The sequence below is a fragment of the Odocoileus virginianus genome, chromosome 21 (genome assembly GCF_023699985.2).
Source record: "Odocoileus virginianus isolate 20LAN1187 ecotype Illinois chromosome 21, Ovbor_1.2, whole genome shotgun sequence".
NCBI lineage: Eukaryota > Metazoa > Chordata > Mammalia > Artiodactyla > Cervidae > Odocoileus > Odocoileus virginianus.
Window position 1 is genome coordinate 99941 of NC_069694.1, and position 20812 is coordinate 120752.

Genomic DNA, 20812 nt, shown 5'->3' on the forward strand with positions numbered 1-20812 from the left:
TTTCACATGTGATTGGTTTGGTGGAGAAGGAATAGCATAGGGAGGTGAAAGTTGAAAGGAAGGGAGATTTATGCCAAACTTGGATTACTGTAAAGCTTAGATTTCTATTTAAAAGTTTTGTTTATACCTTAGAGTTGAAAATTCTACCTTATCAAAGTTTGGTGATGATAGTCAACAGGGATCTAAAGTACTATTTATTTATTACTTACTTAGTTAACTGACACATATGTAGCATTTATATGGACAAATATTCTGAGATTTTTATGAATATTTGCTTTGTAAATTACCATAATAGATAGAAACTATTCTTAATCCTTACTTAACAGATGACAAAAGGGAGGCACATAGAGACTCAAAAACTTGCCTGTGAACATATAGCTAGTAAGTGGTGGAACTGGGATGCTAACTGGGGCCTCAGAGTCTGTGCTCTTAACCCATTTGCTAATTGGATATTTTTTTTTAAAATGAAAAATGTATCTTTGAGATGATATATCAATCTAGATCTGCAACTATTGAGTGGTTTTCCTCCTGGTTATAGATCACCTTTTTCTGCTTTTTAAAATAAATTTTAAAATTTAATTATTTATTTATTTATCTTTGGCTGCACTGGATCTTCATTGCTGCGGGGGTCTTTCTCTAGTTGTGGAGAGTCGGGGCTACTCATTGTGGTGGCTTCTCTTGTTGCAGAGCATGGGCTCTAGGCATGCAGGCTTCAGTAGCTGAGGCGTTCGCATTCAGCAGTTGTGATGCACGGGCTGAGCTGTTCCAAGACATGTGGGCTCTTAGTTCCCCGACCAAGGACTGAACCTGAGTCCCCGGCACTGGAAGGCAGATACTTAACCCCTGGACTACCAGGGAAGCCCTGAGCATGATATTGAAAATTTATGGTTTATTTCTGAAACTAAGCATCATTTTATGACTTGTATTGACAAGCAAACAGTATAAAGTTTGTCCACATAGAAATTGATAAAATAATCTACGCTGACTCAAGTGTTATTTAACTTGGCACTGCTGTCAGTAATGCACAACCCTATCTCCTCCGTGATAGGTTCCTTCCCTACTCTGAATCCTTTAGAGCCCTTCTATATTTAATTATGTTGCTTACCTAGAAATTCTGTGGGCTTCCCAGGTGGCCCTAGTGGTAAAGAATCTGCCTGACAATGCAGGAGATGCAAGAGACATGGCTTTTATCCCAGGGTGGGGAAGACCCCCTCCAGTAGGAAATGGCACCCCACTCTAACATTCTTGCTTGGAAAATTCTATGGACAGAGGAGCCTGGTGGGATACACTCCATGGGGCCACAAAGAGTAGGACAGAGCAGAACACACATACACACACATCCCACACACAACCAGAAATTTTATACTCTAGCAGTAATTATTAATTAATAGGGAACTCCAGGACCTTTCAGTAAATAATATCTTAATAGTTGTCATAATTGAGGTTCTAATGTATGCTAGACCTGTGGGAAGAGTTTTGTGTAGAATATCTCTAATTACCATTAATTGATAAAAAGGATCCCTTCAACTATCAATATACTGATAAAAACAAACACTTGCTAATTGGCAGAGCCAGTGTGCAAGTTACATTAGTTTGACTCCTAAGTCTGTTCGGTTTTCTAAGCAACTGTTAACATCAGGTGCTAAAATTTTATTACTCAGCTTCTTTTAGATATATGAGAATTAATCAAAATTCTATCAGTTTTTTAAGATCAGTTAAATTCAGTAATAATAAATGTTTTCCTTTAAATTGCATGATAGTTTATGAAGAGTTGTGTAATTTCAGTTACAATAGCACAATGGTAACCAGGTATATGCCAAAGTCTTTGACTGTGTGGATCACAATAAACTGTGGAAAATTCTGAAAGAGATGGGAATACCATACCACCTGACCTGCCTCTTGAGAAACCTATATGCAGGTCAGGAAGCAACAGTTAGATCTGTACATGGAACAACAGGCTGGTTCCAAATAGGAAAAGGAGTACGTCAAGGCTGTATATTGTCACCCTGCTTATTTAACTTATATGCAGAGTACATCATGAGAAATGCTGGGCTGGATGAAGCACAAGCTGGAATCAAGATTGCTGGGAGAAATATCAATAACTCATATATGCAGATGACACCACCTTATGGCAGAAAGTGAAGAGGAACTAAAAAGCCTCTTAATGAAAGTGAAAGAGGAGAGTAAAAAAGTTGGCTTAAAACTCAGCATTCAGAAAACTAAGGTCATGGCATCTGGTCCCGTCACTTCATGGCAAATACATGGGGAAACAGTGTCAGACTTTATTTTCGGTGGCTCCAAAATCACTGCAGATGATGATTGCAGTCATGAAATTAAAAGACGCTTACTCCTTTGAAGGAAAGTTATGACAAACCTAGATAGCATATTAAAAAGCAGAGATATTACTTTGCCCACAGAGGTCCATCCAGTCAAGGCTATGGTTTTTCCAGTGGTCATGTATGGATGTGAGAGTTGAACTGTGAAGAAAGCTGAGCACCGAAGAATTGATGCTTTTGAACTGTGGTGTTGGAGAAGACTCTTGAGAGTCCCCTGGACTGCAAGGAGATCCAACCAGTCCATCCTAAAGGAGGTCAGTCCTGGGTGTTCATTGGAAGGACTGATGCTGAAGCTGAAACTCCAGTACTTTGGCCACCTCATGCGAAGAGCTAACTCATTGGAAAAGACCATGATGCCGGGAGGGATTGGGGGCAGGAATAGAAGGGGATGACAGAGGATGAGATGGCTGGATGGCATCACCAACTTGATGGACGTGAGTTTGAGTAAACTCCAGGAGTTGGTGATGGACAGGGAGGCCTGGCGTGCTGCAATTCATGGGGTTGCAAAGAGTCGGACACGACTGAGTGACTGAACTGAACTGAACTTAGGTATGTACACTTCTTACAGGTAGGGCTGTGATTCTGTAGGCTCTAAAATCCTGTTTTATTAATTCAGTAGGTCTGGTTTTACAGGTTGGATGATTATGATCTGTAATTAGTATGTTCTTTTCCTGTAAACAAATCTGCCTTAAAAGGTAAATTATAATTAAGGAGTTAGTTTGCTCATTAGCAGAAATCTCGCCACGTATTGAGGGCTTCCCAAGTGACTCAGTGGTAAAGCATCCACCTGCCAGTATAGGAGACTCAGGAGATTCAGTTTCGATCCCTAGGTTGGGAAGATTCTCTGGAGTAGGAAATGACAACCCACTCCAGTGTTCTTGCCTGGAAAATCCCATGGACAGAGGAGCCTGACAGGCTACAGTCCATGGGATCACAAAGAATTAGACAGGACTGAGTGACTGAGCCTGCACACACAGTCGTATATTGAACACCACATTTGTGGAAGAAACTTTACTTACTATGTTAGATATATCTTTTAACTAAGAAATAGAGAAGACTTAGAAAATATTTTTAAAAATTGAAGTATAGTTAATTTACACTGTGTCAGATGACACCACCCTTATGGCAGAAAGTGAAGAAGAACTAAAGAGCCTCTTAATGAAAGTGAAAGAGGAGAGTGAAAAAGCTGGCTTAAAACTCAACATTCAAAAAACTAAGATCATGGCATCTGGCCCCCTCACTTCATGGCAAATAGATGGGGAAACAGTGACAGACTTTATTTTTGGGGCCTCCAAAGTCACTGCAGATGGTGACTGTAGCCATGAAATTAAAAGATGCTTGCTCCTTGGAAGAAAAGGTGTGACCAACCTAGACAGCATATTAAAAACCAGAGACATTACTTTGCCAACATAGGTCCATCTAGTCAAAGATGTGGTTTTGCCAGTAGTATGGATGTGTATGGATGTGAGAGTTGAACTATAAAGAAAGCTGAGCACTGAAGAATTGATGCTTTTGAACTGTGGTGTTGGAGAAGACTCTGAGAGTCCCTTGGACTGCAAGGAGACCCAACCAGTCCATCCTAAAGGAAATCAGTCCTGAATATTCATTGGAAGGACTGATGCTGAAGCTGAAACTCCAATATTTTGACCACCTGATGTGAAGAATTGATTCATTTGAAAAGACCCTGATACTGGGAAAGATTGATGACAGGAGGAGAAGGGGACAACAGAGGATGAGATGGTTGGATGGCATCACCGACTCAATGGACATGAGTTTGAGTAGGCTCTGAGAGTTCGTGATGGACAAGGAAGCCTGGTGTGCTGCATTCCATGGGGTCGCAAAGAGTCAGACATGACTGAGCGACTGAACTGAACTGACTGGAGTGTACAGCAGAATGATTCAGTTATACATATATTCTTTTTCACATTCTTTTCTATTATAGGTTATTATATTATAGTTCTCCATGCTATACAGTAGGTCTTTACTGCTTAGCTATTTTATGTATAGTAATATGTATATAAATTCATTTGTGTCACTTTTTCAGATTCCACATATAAGTGATATTATATGATATGAAATAGAGAAGGTTTATAACTTGCCCTCGGTAACACAGTTAACAAGAAGAAGAACTGGATTTTGAACCAAAGTGTATCTGACATCCTGACTGTTAAGCCAGATTGCCTCTCATAGGGAGTGTTATGCACACTCCCTATCCCAGTGCCTGGCATGTAACACTCCCCATTTTTTCTTAACTGAATAAGGGCACTAGCATTTTGTCAATCTTGCACATTTTATGTATTTTGGATTCTGATTTATTGAATGAAGAAGATTGAAAAGATATTTAATAAATGTATATTATATTAATATGGATACATACTAGCTATTTGGAAGTGGTAAATTAATGAAAATCACGGATCATCTCAGAAAAGAACACGTTTTCATGTATATACCACATCATGTTATAGTATCATGGGGTCCTGGACTCCCAAATTATGCTAATGGGATTTAAGAACTTTTGAGTTCAAAGGGCAGTGGAAGGCAGTTCTACTGTTTATCTTCTTATCAGTATTGCTACTCTCAAAGCTGTACAGGCTCTACTTTCTCTTGCTGGAATCCTGAATAATAAGGTAAATACAGGTACGGGAAAATACATAAATTTTTCATTCATCTATTTCAATGAGTATTACTGAGGCACTGACATGCACTAACTCCTTATTTTCCAAATAGATCACCCATCTCCCTCTATCCCCATCCTGTTCTTCTTGGTGCCTTCCTATCTCATTAGATTACAATCTCTTCTTTTTTTTTTTTCCATTTACTTTTATTAGTTGGAGGCTAATTACTTTACATCATTGCAGTGGTTTTTGTCATACATTGAAATGAATTAGCCATGGATTTACATGTATTCCCCATCCCGGTCCCCCCTCCCACCTCCCTCTCCACCCGATCCCTCTGGGTCTTCCCAGTGCACCAGGCCCGAGCACTTGTCTCATGAACCCAACCTGGGCTGGTGATCTGTTTCACCCTAGATAATATACATGTTTCGATGCTGTTCTCTTGAAACATCCCACCCTCGCCTTCTCCCAGAGTCCACAAGTCTGTTCTATACATCTGAGTCTCTTTTTCTGTTTTGCATATAGGATTATCGTTACCATCTTTCTAAGTTCCATATATATGTGTTAGTATACTGTAATGGTCTTTATCTTTCTGGCTTACTTCGCTCTGTATAATGGGCTCCAGTTTCATCCATCTCATTAGAACTGATTCAAATGAATTCTTTTTAATGGCTGAGTAATAGTCCATGGTGTATATGTACCACAGCTTCCTCATTCATTCGTCTGCGGATGGGCATCTAGGTTGCTTCCATGTCTTGGCTATTATAAACAGTGCTGCGATGAACATTGGGTTGCACGTGTCTCTTTCAGATCTGGTTTCCTCGGTGTGTATGCCCAGAAGTGGGATTGCTGGGTCATATGGTAGTTCTATTTCCAGCTTTTTAAGGAATCTCCACACTGTTTTCCATAGTGGCTGTATTAATTTGCATTCCCACCAACAGTGTAAGAGGGTTCCCTTTTCTCCACACCCTCTCCAGCATTTATTGCTTGTAGACTTTTGGATAGCAGCCATCCTGACTGGCATATAATGGTACCTCATTGTGGTTTTGATTTGCATTTCTCTGATAATGAGTGATGTTGAGCATCTTTTCATGTGTTTGTTAGCCATCTGTATGTCTTCCTTGGAGAAATGTCTGTTTAGTTCTTTGGCCCATTTTTTGATTGGGTCATTTATTTTTCTGGAGTTGAGCTGCAGGAGTTGCTTGTATATTTTTGAGATTAATCCTTTGTCTGTTGCTTCGTTTGCTATTATTTTCTCCCAATCTGAGGGCTGTCTTTTCACCTTGCTTATAGTTTCCTTTGTTGTGCAAAAGCTTTTAAGTTTCATTAGGTCCCATTTGTTTATTTTTGCTTTTATTTCTAAAATTCTGGGATGTGGGTCATAGAGGATCCTACAATCTCTTCTTTAGTTTCATGTGTCAAAATCTAAAGTCCACCTGGACTTCATTCTTTCACTCACACCACCCCCACCCCCGCCTCCATGTACTCAATCAGCAAATCTTATTGTCTCTGTCTTAAAAATGCACGCCTTTTCATCATCGCCACATCTGCCATCCTGGTCTGAACCACTGCCATCTCTCACTGATTTGCTGGCATAGCCTCCTAACTGTTCTTCACATGATCTGTCCTCTAAGACCTTAACTCCTTCCCCTCCAGCCTTTGTTTCCTCTAACTTAGCCACCTGACCTCTTTGATGTTCTTTAAATACTCTAAGGCAGTCCTGTTTTTGAGCTTTGCACATGTTTTCTTGCTAGGCAGGATCTGCCCCCCAGAACTAGGCATGACTAGCTTTGTGCCTATATTGAGGTCTCATCTAGGAGAGGTCTTCCCTGAATACCCGTCTAAAACTGTCCTGCCTTATCCCCACATCATTTTCTCTCCCCCTGCCTTATTTTATCATATTGTTGATCACTGTCTGACTTCTGTGTTTACTGCTTAGTTTGTTGTCTTGTGCTGTCCTACCCCACTAGAATGTATCTTCCATGAGGGCAGGAACTTAGTTTTGTTTACTATTAAACTTCTTAGTGCTTAGAAGGGATCCTGGCACTGAATATCTGTTAAATGAATGGTTATGCGTGGTATTGAGCTAGACACTAAAGATACAGTCGTGAATAACACAGACACCATCCCTTGTGGAGTTTACAATTTTTATAGGGAAGGCAGACATTAAACAATGTAGCTCAGCTGGTAAAGAATCTGCCTGCAATGCAGGAGACCTGTGTTCGATCCCTGGGTAGGGAAGATCCCCTAGAGAAGGGAAAGGCTACCCACTCCAGTATTCTGGCCAGGAGAATTCCATGGAGTGTATAGTCCATGGGGTCACAAAGAGTCAGACACTACTGAGTGACTTTTACTTTACACGATATTTAATTATTATGGTTATAAGTGTTGAGAAGACATCATTGACCATTCTGACTACAGGTCTTGGTATGCTGGAAGACATACTATCAAATATTTAATAATTTAGGGCCAAGTGCCAGAATCCTTTAAATCACACAATTTTTGAAATGAAAATACAACAGAATCAATGTCACACAAATGAGCATATACAGTTAGAGGCAGTTTAAATAGGATTATAAAGATTTAGAGGGAGCTGACGAAGCAAGGCTGGGAACCAGACTAAAAGTAGCCTACTAAACAGATAATCCAGTGTGGCCGTGTTCTCTCCATCAGTCAAGGTTACTGCAGGTCCCAGGAAGAGAAATCTATTGGTAGACCAGGTCAAGTTAATTGTCCTTTGGAGGGGAAAACAAAATGAAACAAGATGAAACATACTTTTACCCTTTTAAATTTGGGTAAATCAGAAAAATATCCTAGTATGTGTGTTGTATATATAAATACAACATTCCTACTTACCTTCAGTTTCAGCAGAGATAATTTTCCCCCAGAAGTTTTCTTGACCAACTCTTTTCCTCTCCAAATCTTAGGGCTTCTTTTGTGTGCTTCCTTAACCCTCTATCACACTCTTCTGTAAGCACCTCTTGCTTTGCCTGTTTCCCTCTTGTGGACAATCTCTAAGGAAAGGGCTCCCATATCTTAGAACAGCACCCAGCATAGTGTGGTGCTCGGGAATTACATGTTGGATGAATTCTATGCCTTTATGAAGGACTGTTATTTCACATTGTAAAGTACTGTACACACAGAAAACACAGATTTTCATTTTAAAAAACTGAAGAGAATTATTTTATTGGGTCACACACTGCTAGAATTATGTAACAAATTGTTTAGAAACACGGTATAAAAAATAGCTCTGTATCTTTACCTATTAGTTATTTAATAGCTACACGTACTTGGCTGTCAAAAGTCCAATCGCAACATGTTGAATACAGGTAAGGCCTAAGCAATGTGCTGCAAAGCTCCAGTTTAGAGGAAAGCGAAAGGAGAGAGAGCACGTTATTAAGTGTCCTCTTATATATACCATGAGCATATCGTATGCTGTAATCTTCCTCCATTTTTCTCACAAAAACCTTCTGAGGGACGTATTAGATTTCCATTTTACAGATAAGGAAACTGAGACTCAGAAAGATTAAGTCATTTTCTCAAGACTGCACAACTAGCAAGTGTCATCCCAAGAATCAAAAATATTCATTTCATCCTTAATTATAGTTTTGGAATAGGAAAGGTGCACAAAGGCAGTGTAAGCTAGTAAGCGAAGATAAAATAAATGAGAGATTCTAATGGTGTGTGTGTGTGATTCATTGGTGAATAGCTATTTTATAATGGCAAGTTTTATGAAGTTTTATGTCAACCAGGGGTTGAGTTGGCAGGAGGAAGAAAGGTATCAGAATTATTGCTCAAACTTATTTAATTCATTGAATCATTCTAAGAGTATTTCAGTTAACAGACAATCCAGGGGAAAATGAATGGCATCATGAGGGAGCAAGTTCCTAATCTTGGCATCTTGTTTTATGTTTAGGTATATTTGTTTCAGTTACATCTTTGGGCTTCCCTCACAGCTCGTTGGGAAAGAATCTGCCTGCAATGCAGGAGATCTCAGCTTGATTCCTGGGCCGGGAAGATCCACTGGAGAAGAGATAGTCTACCCATCCCAGTATTTTGGGGCTTCTCTTGTGGCTCAGCTGGTAAAGAATCTGCCTGCAATGTGGAAAACCTGGGTTTGATCCCTGGGTTGGGAAGATCCTCTGGAGAAGGGAAAGACTATCCACTCCAGTATTCTGGCCTGGAGAATTCCCTGGACTGTATAGTCCATGGGGTCACAAAGCATTGGACATGACTTTCACTTGGTGTATGAGGTAAGATTAGAAAAAGATTGCTCTAAATAACTGTAAGATATTTCCTGAGTCAGCAAATGTACTTTTTTTTTTTTTTTTTAACTTCTTTTTGGCCATGCCACGTGACTTGTAGGATCTTAGTGCCCTGACCAGGGAAAGAATCTGGGCTCCTGGCACTGGAAGTGTGGAGTCCTAACCACTGGACCACCAGGAAATTTTTAAGAAAATGTATTTTAAACTTTTAAAAGAAAGCATACACATTTGTCATAGTAGACTAATTATTATAAAATAAAGTTTAACTCTGCTATTTATCTCTAAAAAACTTTAATAGTCACTTATCAAGTGTTTACCATGCTTTCAGGTCAGTTCAGTCACTCAGTCGTGTCTGACTCTCTGTGACCCCATGAACCACAGCACGCCAGGCCTCCCTGTCCATCACCAACTCCCTGAGTTCACCCAAACCCATGTCCATTGAGTCGGTGATCCCATCCAACCATCTCATCCTCTGTCATCCCCTTCTCTTCCTGTCTTCAATCTTTCCCAGCATCAGGGTCTTTTCAAATGAGTTAGCTCTTCGCATCAGGTGGCCAAGGTATTGGAGTTTCAGCTTCAGCATCAGTCCTTCCAATGAACACCCAGGACTGATCTCCTTTAGGATGGACTGGTTGGATCTCCTTGCAGTCCAAGGGACTCTCAAGAGTCTTCTCCAATGCCACATTTCAAAAGCATCAATTCTTCGGTGCTCAGCTTTCTTTATAGTCTAACTCTCACATTGATGCATAACCACTGGAAAAACCACAGCCTTGACTAGACGGACCTTTGTTGACAAAGTAATGTCTCTGCTTTTCAATATGCTGTCTAGGTTGGTTATAACTTTCCTTCCAAGGAGTAAGCATCTTTTAATTTCATGCCTGCAGTCACCATCTGCAGTGATTTTGGAGCCCAGAAAAATAAAGTCAGCCACTGTTTCCACTGTTTCCCCATCTATTTGCCATGAAGTGACGGGACCAGATGCCATGATCTTAGTTTTCTGAATGTTGAGCTTTAAGCCAACTTTTTCACTCTCCTCTTTCACTTTTATCAAGAGGCTCTTTAGTTCTTCTTCACTTTCTGCCATAAGGGTGGTGTCATCTGCATATCTGAGGTGGTTGGTAATTCTCCCAGCAATCTTGATTCCAGCTTGTGCTTCATCCAGCCCAGCGTTTCTCATGATGTACTCTGCATAGAAGTTAAATAAGCAGGGTGACAATGTACAGCCTTGACGTACTCCTTTTCCTATTTGGAACCAGTCTGTTGTTCCATGTCCAGTTCTAACTGTTGCTTCCTGACCTGCATACAGATTTCTCAAGAGGCAGGTCACGTGGTCTGGTATTCCCATCTCTTTCAGAATTTTCCACAGTTTATTGTGATCCACACAGTCAAAGGCTTTGGCATAGTCAATAAAGCAGAAAGATGTTTTTCTGTTTTAGGAAGTGTAATAATCTCTTCATGTTATTATATCTCATTTTAATCCTCAGATCTGCAAGGTATTATCATGTCCATTCCATGGAGACTGAAACTGAGGCCCAGAGGGTTCACTACCATGCTCTAGTCTCAGAGCTGGTGAACTTGGAGCTGAGATTCAAGCCAGGCCTGTGACTCCAAAACCTCTGCGTGTAAACTCAGCATGGCGTCACAGACACCACCCCAACCTAAAGGTGACTGTGTAAGAGAGACGGAAGTAAAGTGAACATTAAATTTAAGAACAAGAAGTTCTTCTTTATTAGACAAGTATAATTTTCTGAAAAATCCTTACTTCCAAGTAGAGATATCTAACTAAGCATATTAAGGAAGTCTACAGAAAAGAAGTTTTGTGAGTATGTGAAGTGAAGTGAAAGTTGCTCAGTCATGTCCAGCTCTTTGTGATGCCCTGGACTATACAGTCCATGGAATTCTCCAGGCCAGAATACTGGAGTGGATACCTTTCCCTTCTTCAGGGGATCATCCCAACCCAGGAATTGAACCACGGTCTCCTGCACTGAAGACAGATTCTCTACGAGCTGAGCCACCAGAAAAGCCCTTAGTGAGTATGTAAACCATCAAATATCGCATTAAAAACTCTGAGGGAAATTTGCTGTTTGGTCATTAGAATAATATTTGGACACTAACTGGTATAGCTTATTGCCACACCTAAAGTATGCCTTATTCTTTCAGGGACGCTAAAACTCATCCAATTTTATTTCTGACTAGATATGTTTCAGACATACAGCTCTTCCACAAAACACACATTAAATGGGTCAATTAATAAATAAGTACACCTTATTTATATTTTAATAGTTTTATTATGATGGCACTCTATTTAAAATTCTAGTCATAATTTGTAAAAGCCTATAATTCTATCCAGATTGTAATGCTGGGTGAATTGAAAATAGAACTTTAATAAAATTCATTAGCCAATATTACCTTGGGTTAAGTTTAACTGCAAATTTGTTAAGAGGTATAGTATGAGAAAACCCCTTTTGTTCCTAAATCTGTCACATATTAATAAGCTTGGGCTCTAGCAAAGGATAATGGTGCTTTGCTGTTATTTTCATCTGTATATAAATCCGCAAATCCAATACTGGCTCATGAAAATCCTCCTTTGTCAATGCCACAGAACTGTTTCTTTCCTTGGGAATGATTAGGAAAACTAGCTGTTCGTGCATATTTAAAGAAAGGAAAAAGATCAGTATATTTATTTCTTTTAAAAATTAGGACCTGGATTTTGACAATGTCCAGATTTACACTATATCCCTGTTTTGGATGCACCACTGACTTCGGTTTCTAGAAGACATAGATATAGTGCTTAAGCAACCAAAGGTAAGAACTCAGTGGTGATTAAAATTATATTTTCACATATGTATATACCTCTGTCTCGATTTATTAATGCATTAGCATTTGCTTTGTTTTCCATGGTATATACTTTCTAGCTACAACTGATGGTTTTATTTTTGTTGATTTCTCTGTAGTTTTGACAGATAAATGAATATTCTACTAAATACAATTTAGTTAAAGATACAATTTTAGTTAAAAATAACACTAAATAAAGTCTGGCAATTGGTCTTGCTAATCTGAATATCACAGAATAGTAAATACTACCTTTTTTGCAAGTTTCAAGTTCATTTTTTACAAATGTAAGTATAGTTGATTTACAGTATTGTCTTAGTTTCTAGTGTACAACACAATGATTTGGTTTTATATATGAATGTATGTGTATACATATGTTACATATATATATATATATATATTCTTTTTCAGATTCTGTTCCATTTGGATTATTGAAAGATATTGAGTAGAATCCCCTGTGCTATATACAGTAGGTCCTTGTTGTTTACCTTCAAGTTCATTTTTAGAAGTCAAAACAATACCTTTGTTCAGATGTGTCTTTCCTCAAAGGAAGTATCATATACTAGGTTTTCTTTCTTGTTAAGATATTTGAAGGTGGAACACTGTCAAATTCATATAAATTTTAATAAAACTTCCTGAAAATATGAGCTCCAACTCATTGGAGACATTTAAGAACTTTTTAAATGTTAGTTACTTTATAAGCATTATTATAGCAACCTGCACACCTCCTTTAGAGGTAAGTGGTCTAAAGAGGTTTAATGACTCTCTCAAGGTAACATATTACTATTATGTGATGGAGCCAGAATTTAAATTATCTTGCTTTCTTTTATTTCTCCGTGACAGGCATGTATAATTTAATTAGACTTTTAAAAACTTAGCAATTATTTGATAGTTTTATTTTCCTGGCCTCCCTGGTGGCTCAGAGGTAAAGAATCTAAAGAATCTGCCTGCAAGGCAGGAGACTTGGGTTTGATCCCTGAGTCAGGAAGATGCCCTGTAGAAGGGAATGGCTACCCATTCTAGTATCCTTGCTTAGAGAATTCCATGGACAGAGAAGCCTGGAGGGGTTCAGTCCACAGGGTCACCAAGAGTCAGGAACCACTGAGTGACTGACACTTTAACTTTTTTCACTTTATTTTTATAAACTTAAAACTACTCTTTATCATGTTTATTGTGCCAAGATTACAGGATTTTAAATATTTGTGCTTTCATTCTGTATCAGAAAGTTAGACTTTATTAATCTGAGCTTTTAAAATGGTCCTACTGTTAAAGACATATCTTATAAACTAGCTTTTCACTCCTTGACCTTTTCTGTTTATATATCCCTCAGTCAATTTGTTCCACTATATTCATTCTTTCACTCACTGTTCTTTCTATAAATGTTACTCACTTACAGTTTTGTTAGATGAAGCAAGCAGAAAAAAGAGAATGGGGATGGAGGTGGTAAAGCATCATGGTGTTAACTGTAAATAAAAGACCTAATAATTATTGATTATACTTTATATTCCATAGCGCAGGGGTCCCCAGTCTCCAGGATCTAATGCTTGATGACCTGGGGTGAACCAGATGTAATAACAATAGAAATGAAGTGTACAGTAAATGTAATGCCCTTGAATCCTTACCAAACCATCCCCCTCAACCCTGGTCCTTGGGAAAATTGTCTTCCACGAAATTGGTCCCTGGTGCCAAAAAGGTTGGGGACTGCTACGTAGAGAATATACCCTCTTTCCTCTACTCTTGGAATATTGGTACATATTGATCACAAAAATAATCTCAATTAGGCAAAAAAAAAGTATACATTCTCTGGTCACAGTCAAAGTTAAAAATTAGTAAGTTTAAATTAAGGACCCTACCCCTTAGAAATGAAAAAAAAAGGGGGTGGGAAGGGGGAGAAATATCAAATAACTCTTTGAAGATAATAGCAAGACACTATTATAGAGCTTTCTCTTTTTCATGGAGGTAATTTTTTAAGCTATGAAATTAATAGTGCTAAAAACTTAAAAGTCTGGATAAAATAGATTGTCTTCTATATAAACAAATGCCTAAATTTAAATTGAAGAGTAAAACTTAAATTGACTAAAATTTATGGACATGATTTTAAAAAGGGGTCCAAAACTACCTCCAAAAAAGCTATTACAGTACCCTAGATATTTTTATTTATCATTCAATAAAGACTTATTTGGTGCCGATTATGTGCCAGTGATTGTCTTAGATAGAAACTTTGCTTTGTTTCCCACCGTGTCCCCATCAGTAGGTCGGCGGGATAAATCCACACCGTGCCAGAGGCCGTCACCTGACATAAGAGTGCGTGGGAATCAGGCCATCATATTTTAAGTTTTGGTTATGGCACTAATCAAACAGCTGGCACTTTCCTACATCCCCTCAAAGGAAAAATAGCATGTGCCTTCTCATCAGCAGACAACCATTATGCCGAGATTTAGAATTATGGTAATATAGATACTCTAGAGTGTGAAGCAAGTGGTTTTAATTACACATGATAGTTCTCAAATGTTACAAATGTTCCCAGTTACAAATCAGCTTAGCTCTAGCTGATGAAAGGTAACTAGTGCAGTTTAACGTATATTCTTGAAAAAATAGGAAATTACTAATAAAAGAAAACTTCCTTAACACAGTAAAGAAAATTTATCTAGAACCAGTGAGAAAAATAGGAGAAATTCTAGAGACTGAAACAGAAGCAGGATATATTATCTATTATTTAACAGTGTTCTGTAACTTCTACTCAACATAATGAAATGAGAAAAATAAACAAGATATACATTTTGAAGAGATAAAATTATTGTTAATTGTGGGTATTGCCTACCTAGAAAATGCAAATGGATCAACTTAAAACTATTAAATCTGAATTTCAATAAGTTGATAGGCTACAAAATAAATATATGAATTGACAGCTCTCCTACAAATTAGTAGTAATTAGTGAGACAATATGTTTTAAAAATCTTATTTACAAATACAAATTTAAATACATAGAATACATTTAACTAGAAATATGCATAGCTTGTTTAATGAAAATTATAACGACTTAAAACATATATAGTAGACTTTAAAAGCTATCAATAAATGAAGAGACGTCCCTTGTCACGTAATTAAAAATTTGAATATATTAAGTATGTTGATTCTCTCAAAATTAATCTGTAAATCTAATGAAATCTCTTTTCAAAGCACATTGTTTTCTTGGGAAATGATAAAATTGTTCTAAAGGCAATTAGGACTAAGAAACGTACACATTGTACTGTTATAGTATTTAAATGTGATCATTAAAATGATGATAGAGGGTAGATGTTTAAGTTTTGAGAGTAGTGTTTGTGCAATAAAATAAATATCAAAAGTAAAGCAAAGCTTTTTTGGAAGGTTTTTATGAGCCAGGCATTATGTAAGTTTCTGGAAACATAAACATCAGAGCTCACAGGTACCTGACCTCAAGTCTGGTGGGACAGACACTGATAACTGGATCATAATACAATGATGGGCCGGGGCACTCACAGAAAGTGTCCCGCATTGCATGAGTGCTGAGGGGAAGCCACAAGCACCCAGGCACCCTAAGCCTAGGCAGTAGAAATATTTGCTCTTTCCTTCATTCCTTACCTTCTTCAGATGCTGTTTCTTCTGCCAGGAGTACTCATTTCCACCACTACCTTAGTAAACTCCTACTCATCCTTCAAAACCCAGTCACACATTCCCTGCTTTGGAGAGCTTTTCATGAATCTCCTGACTCCACAGAGCCTTTATACACACAATACTGTCATACTGGATTTTTGTTACTTACAGGGCTCTCTTATTAACTTCTTTAGGGCTGGAAGCCTGTCTTAACATGCCATCCTTCCTCTTTTCTTCCTTGCCTTCACACTGCAGCAAGCTATATGGCACATAGCACATGCTCAACCAGTGTTGAGAAACAAAAACATTAAGTAAAGATGAGATTATGTTATCTTCAAATTGTTTAAAGTAAAATTATCAGTAGTTTTAATGTGTTCTTTTGGGTATAAGACATAGATTTATAAGAAAAGCAGGGAAAAAATTATCTTAAATTTGAAATAGTCATTGTGACTGACAAAATTCCTATGTAATTAGAATCCAGGGGACCTCAAGTGTTGGGTTAGAAATACTTATTTGCCTCTTTGTATGTTTATTCACTATTGTTTCCATCAAATTTTGTATTTGCTTTGTCCCAAGGATTTAAAGAGCAAAGAAAGTTCTCTGCTTTTAAGAAGCTTAGAAAAGAATTGGTAAAGTGGAATAGTCATATGCAAACGTAGATGTATGTACAAGGAAGTAAATGCTTGTGGCTAACATAATGGTTTAAAATATAGTCAATACATATAATAGAAGGTAAAATTACAACAGATTTTATGGAAGATGAAACCCTAATTTAGACTTTCCCCAAAGGCTTCTCATCAGCATCCATTTTCTGAGAAATTCCATTCTCATCAGATTGCATTTCCTGAGAAGCAAATATTTGAGTGAGGTACCCTAACATAAAGGTGAAGGAAACCTGCAGGTAATCATAATGTATTAATTTTTATGGTCAATTTTTAGAATTCAGAATTCTAAAAATTTGTGATTGAGTGGGGAAAAGTGGAGAGGATAATGCATTAAGGCTTCCAACCATTGCGGAAAGTCTTCATTCTTACCCTTGATTAGTGTAACACATTGATTCTAGAGAAAATTTTCTTTGATGATGTAGGGTCTTGTGATGCTCCAGGGTTTTAATATATATGACTTTATTGTTATAATTCATACTTTAAGTTTATTTGAAAAATATTCCTAGTTCTGGTCATTGGGAATGGAGTAGCAGTTTTGCTCTCAGGGCGTTTACTTTTCTGGCATTTATATCACTGTTTTCTTGTAAAATGTTTGGCTAAAAAAATGAGTCTAGAAAATATATTTGGTTATTTGATGGTTTATTAACTGCCTTTTGATTAATTGAGATTTTACTTTATGATGGCCCCTGTGCAAACTTTCTGTGAATTGTAGAGGTGATAATAATGACTAGGATAATAATGACCGCCTTAGTGAAATTGTTGCTTCTTGAGAAAGTGTTAGGGTTAGGGTTATTCTTTTGAGAAACTATATTTAAATTTATCATTTTATTATAAAATTAATATGTGCATATTGTATAAAGTTAAAATAACGCAAAGATCTAGTCTACAGACATAACTATTGTTTATAGTTTACTGCATGTTGTTCTGCACTTTTTTTTGAGGCTTGAATTTTACTGGTTGCATTGGCAGATTAGAGTACATTCTTTAGAATAGCTTTGCACTAATGGAGAAGAAAGCATTTCTCTTTAAAAAGGTATCTGTTTACTTGGTGTCAGTATAACAAATAATGTTGTTGTTGCTCAGTCACCCAGTCGTGTCCAACTCTTTATGACCCCATGGACTGCAGTGTGCCAGGCCTCCCTGTCCCTCACCGTCTCCCAAAGTTTGCCCAAGTTCATGTCCATTGCATCAGAAACGCCATCCAGCTATCTCACCCTGATGCCCTCTTCTCCTTTTGCCCTCAATCTTTCCCAGCATCAGGGTCTTTTCCAGTGAGTCGGCTGTTCCCATCAGATGACCAAAATATTGGAGCTTCAGTTTCAGCATCAGCTCTTCCAACAAGTATTCACAGTTGATTTCTCTTAAGATTGACAAATTTGATCTCCTTGCTGTTCAAGGGACTCTTATGAGTCTTCTCCAGCACCACAGTTTGAAGGCATTATTTCCTCAGCGCTCTGCCTTCTTTGTATTCATACATACAAATAATGGATGAATAACAAATACATCATTTTTCTCAATTTTGGGGGGACATTCACAAAAAGTTCTACTCCAGAGAGCACCAACATATAGGAATCCTCATACAAGTTGAATTGTCTTTGGCTAATGCTAAAGCGGGAGTTGGTGATGGACAGGGAGGCCTGGTGTGCTGCAGTCCATGGGGCTGCAAAGAGTCAGACACGACTGAGCGACTGAACTGAACTGAAAGCTGAAGCTCCTGCTTTGGTTACCCAATACGAAGAGCTGACTCATTGGAAAAGATCCTGATGCTGGGAAGGATTGAAGGCAGGAGGAGAAGGAGGTGACAAAAGATGAGATGGTTGGATAGCATTACCCACTCAATGGAAATGAGTTTGAGTAAACTCCAGGAGATGCTGAAGGACAGGGAAGTCTGGCATGCTGCAATTCATGAGGTCTCAAAGAGTCAGACATGACTGAGTGAATTAACAACAAATAAGTAAACAGTGTGGGTGCTCTGAGCTGCATAATATGCAACTGTCTTTGTTTAAAGATGATGCTTTAAAGTCTGCATGCTCTGCCAGACTTAGAGACTGGATTGCTCAGTTCAGTTTTCAATTTTATCCAGAAGTAGTTCACTGCTTGTGTGACATAATATGGTCAAAACATAGTTGTGATGATAATTGAATGAGATTATGTGATGATAATTAAATGAGATTAAAGGAGTTAGATTGCTCAGCAAGCCAAACACTGGTAAACAGATATTTCTTGCTAAATAATTTAAGGGATTTACATGTTAGTAAAGTACATAAATGGCATTGCTGTGCTGTGCTGTGCTTCGTTGCTCAGTCGTGTCTGACTCTTTGAGATCCCCTGGACTGTAGCCCAGCAGGCACTTCTGTCCATGGGGATTCTCCAGGCAAGAATACTGGAGTGGGTTGCCACTCCAATGCTTGAAGCATTGTTATATGTATAACATGTAAGTTATAAGTATATAACATATAAGCATTTGTATATGTGACTCTCTCTTGAAACTCCTTCCACCCAATAAAGTAAAATTTTATTGTTTTTCAAATGCCATCAAATGTGGGAAGCAAGTTTGACAAAAGACAAAAGTTAACTTTGTTAATTCCTGGTGGTAGAACTATGGGTAACATAATTTTACATTGTTTTGCATTTTGAAATGAGGGTCACTATGCATAATCTCAAATTTATTAATGTACATTGTACAATATTCAGAAAATGCAGTAGTCCCCTTTCTATGCTTATTGCCCATTCTCATCCATGGTTTTCTTTCTTCAGAGGCAGGTAATAACTGTTACCACTTTCTTGTTGCATCTTCTTTTCTCTTTCTCCACACACATGCATAAACACACATGAATATGTGTGTGTGTGTGTGTGTGTGTGTGTAAATCTTTTCTGACATATGGTAATATACTATATCTTCAAGAACTTACAACACTGATTCATTTAGAAGTATTTTGTTATTTTTAATAACTATATAGTATTTCCTCATGTCTTTTTTGAAGGAATTAAAAGGGAGAAAGAAATTGAGAGGGAGGGATGGAAATTGGGACTTTGTTGCAGAAGAAAGGGTAATAATTCAGTAGACAATGGTGAAATCTTGAAGATTCTAGAACAAGATTATGCTATGTATATGCTCCTTAAGAAGATTAATTTGGGAGTACTTTGGAGGATGAACAGGGGGAAGGGTAAGGCTGGGGATAAATAAATCAGCTAAAAGACTTAGTCAAAGATAAGTGGCAACAAGCACCTGACCAGCCCCTAGTGATAATTAGAATGAAAAAGTGGGAGTGTGGGCAAGAGCAGTTGTAAAATAGGATATGTAATACTTGACAGAGTGACTGGGGGGAAGGAAAGAGTCAAAGACAATGAACTCCAAGTTCTCAGAGAATTAAGTGCATGAAAGAACAGTGATCCTATGACCAGAAATAGGCAAGTCAGGAAGAAGAGCTGGTTTGACACAGAAAGAAGTGAAAGTCCACCTTTGAACACATTGGGCACAGGGCTGTGAAGTGGCTACTGCAGAAAACAAATGAGAAGAGATTGGCTAATAGGAGGTATTCAAAATATTTGAAATGAATTAATGAATGAAATGAAGTATTGAAGCCAAGATAGATGGTCAGGGCTATTTATGTAACATTTGGAGATACTTGCATAGAAGTGAAGGTAGAATTTTATGCAAGAAAATGGGTGAAAGTATGAGTCCCTTTGTTTCTCAGCAGTATAGGATGTTGAATGCAGGACTGTGCATGCTACTGATTTCTATGTAATATGTGATATCACTAGTATAAATGGAAAGACACAGTGGAAAAAGTTACTGGAGCAGACAGAGCACGGGTGCTTTGGACGTCTAGAGCTTCTTGCATGCATGCTAAGTCGCACACAAGTCATGTCTGACTTGCTAAGTCATGTCTGACTCTTCGTGACCCCATGGACTGTAGCCCAGGCTCTTCTGTCCATGGGATTCTGCAGGGAAGAATACCGGAGTGGGTTGCCATGCCCTCCTCCAGGGGATCTTTCAGACCCAGGGATGGAACCCGAGTCTCTTATGTCTCCTATATTGGCAGGTGTGTCCTTTACTACCAGTGCCACCTGGGAAGTCTATTACTGATTGATGAAAAAAGGAGATCCACATCCATGCCACGTTGCTTGTGGCTACAGGATCTTCAGATTCAGTTGTCCCTACAGTCCTGATGCACTACGCCAAGAGTCTTATGGGTTGGGAGAAAGTGATAAAACAGAGGAGGTGGGGAATGAGACTTTAGTAAAGAGGTTGGAGTAGGAGCAAACAAGATTTGGATTCATTTCTTCATTGCTTTCACCCCTGCTTCCCCTGACCTGCATTGATTCATTTGCTCATTCATTCTTTCCACAAATATCATTGGGTACTTGCAGAGTTTAAAGTGCTATTCTTGATGCTAAGGATATACATGAATCCTTATAAAGGATTAAACACAAAACACAAACAAAACACAAAACAAAAACAAGCCCTTCTCTTAAAGAGT

The 20812-nt window shown here is 38.2% G+C and overlaps 1 protein-coding gene across 3 annotated transcripts in view; it reads left to right on the forward strand.

The window, feature by feature from the left end:
- Positions 1 to 20812, forward strand: part of CNGA1 (cyclic nucleotide gated channel subunit alpha 1) — a 60459-nt gene that overhangs the window by 1821 nt on the left and 37826 nt on the right. The window contains exons 1-3 of one of the 3 annotated variants that reach the window (XM_070451931.1): positions 10705 to 11245; positions 11917 to 12021; positions 12460 to 12517. The exons of 1 other annotated variant lie outside the window; for it this stretch is intronic. The gene's annotated coding sequence lies outside the window, so the exon portion shown is untranslated. Of the gene's footprint in view, positions 1 to 10704; positions 11246 to 11916; positions 12022 to 12459; positions 12518 to 20812 lie in introns of those variants that run through there. One more of the 3 variants, XM_070451932.1, reaches the window with a different exon arrangement.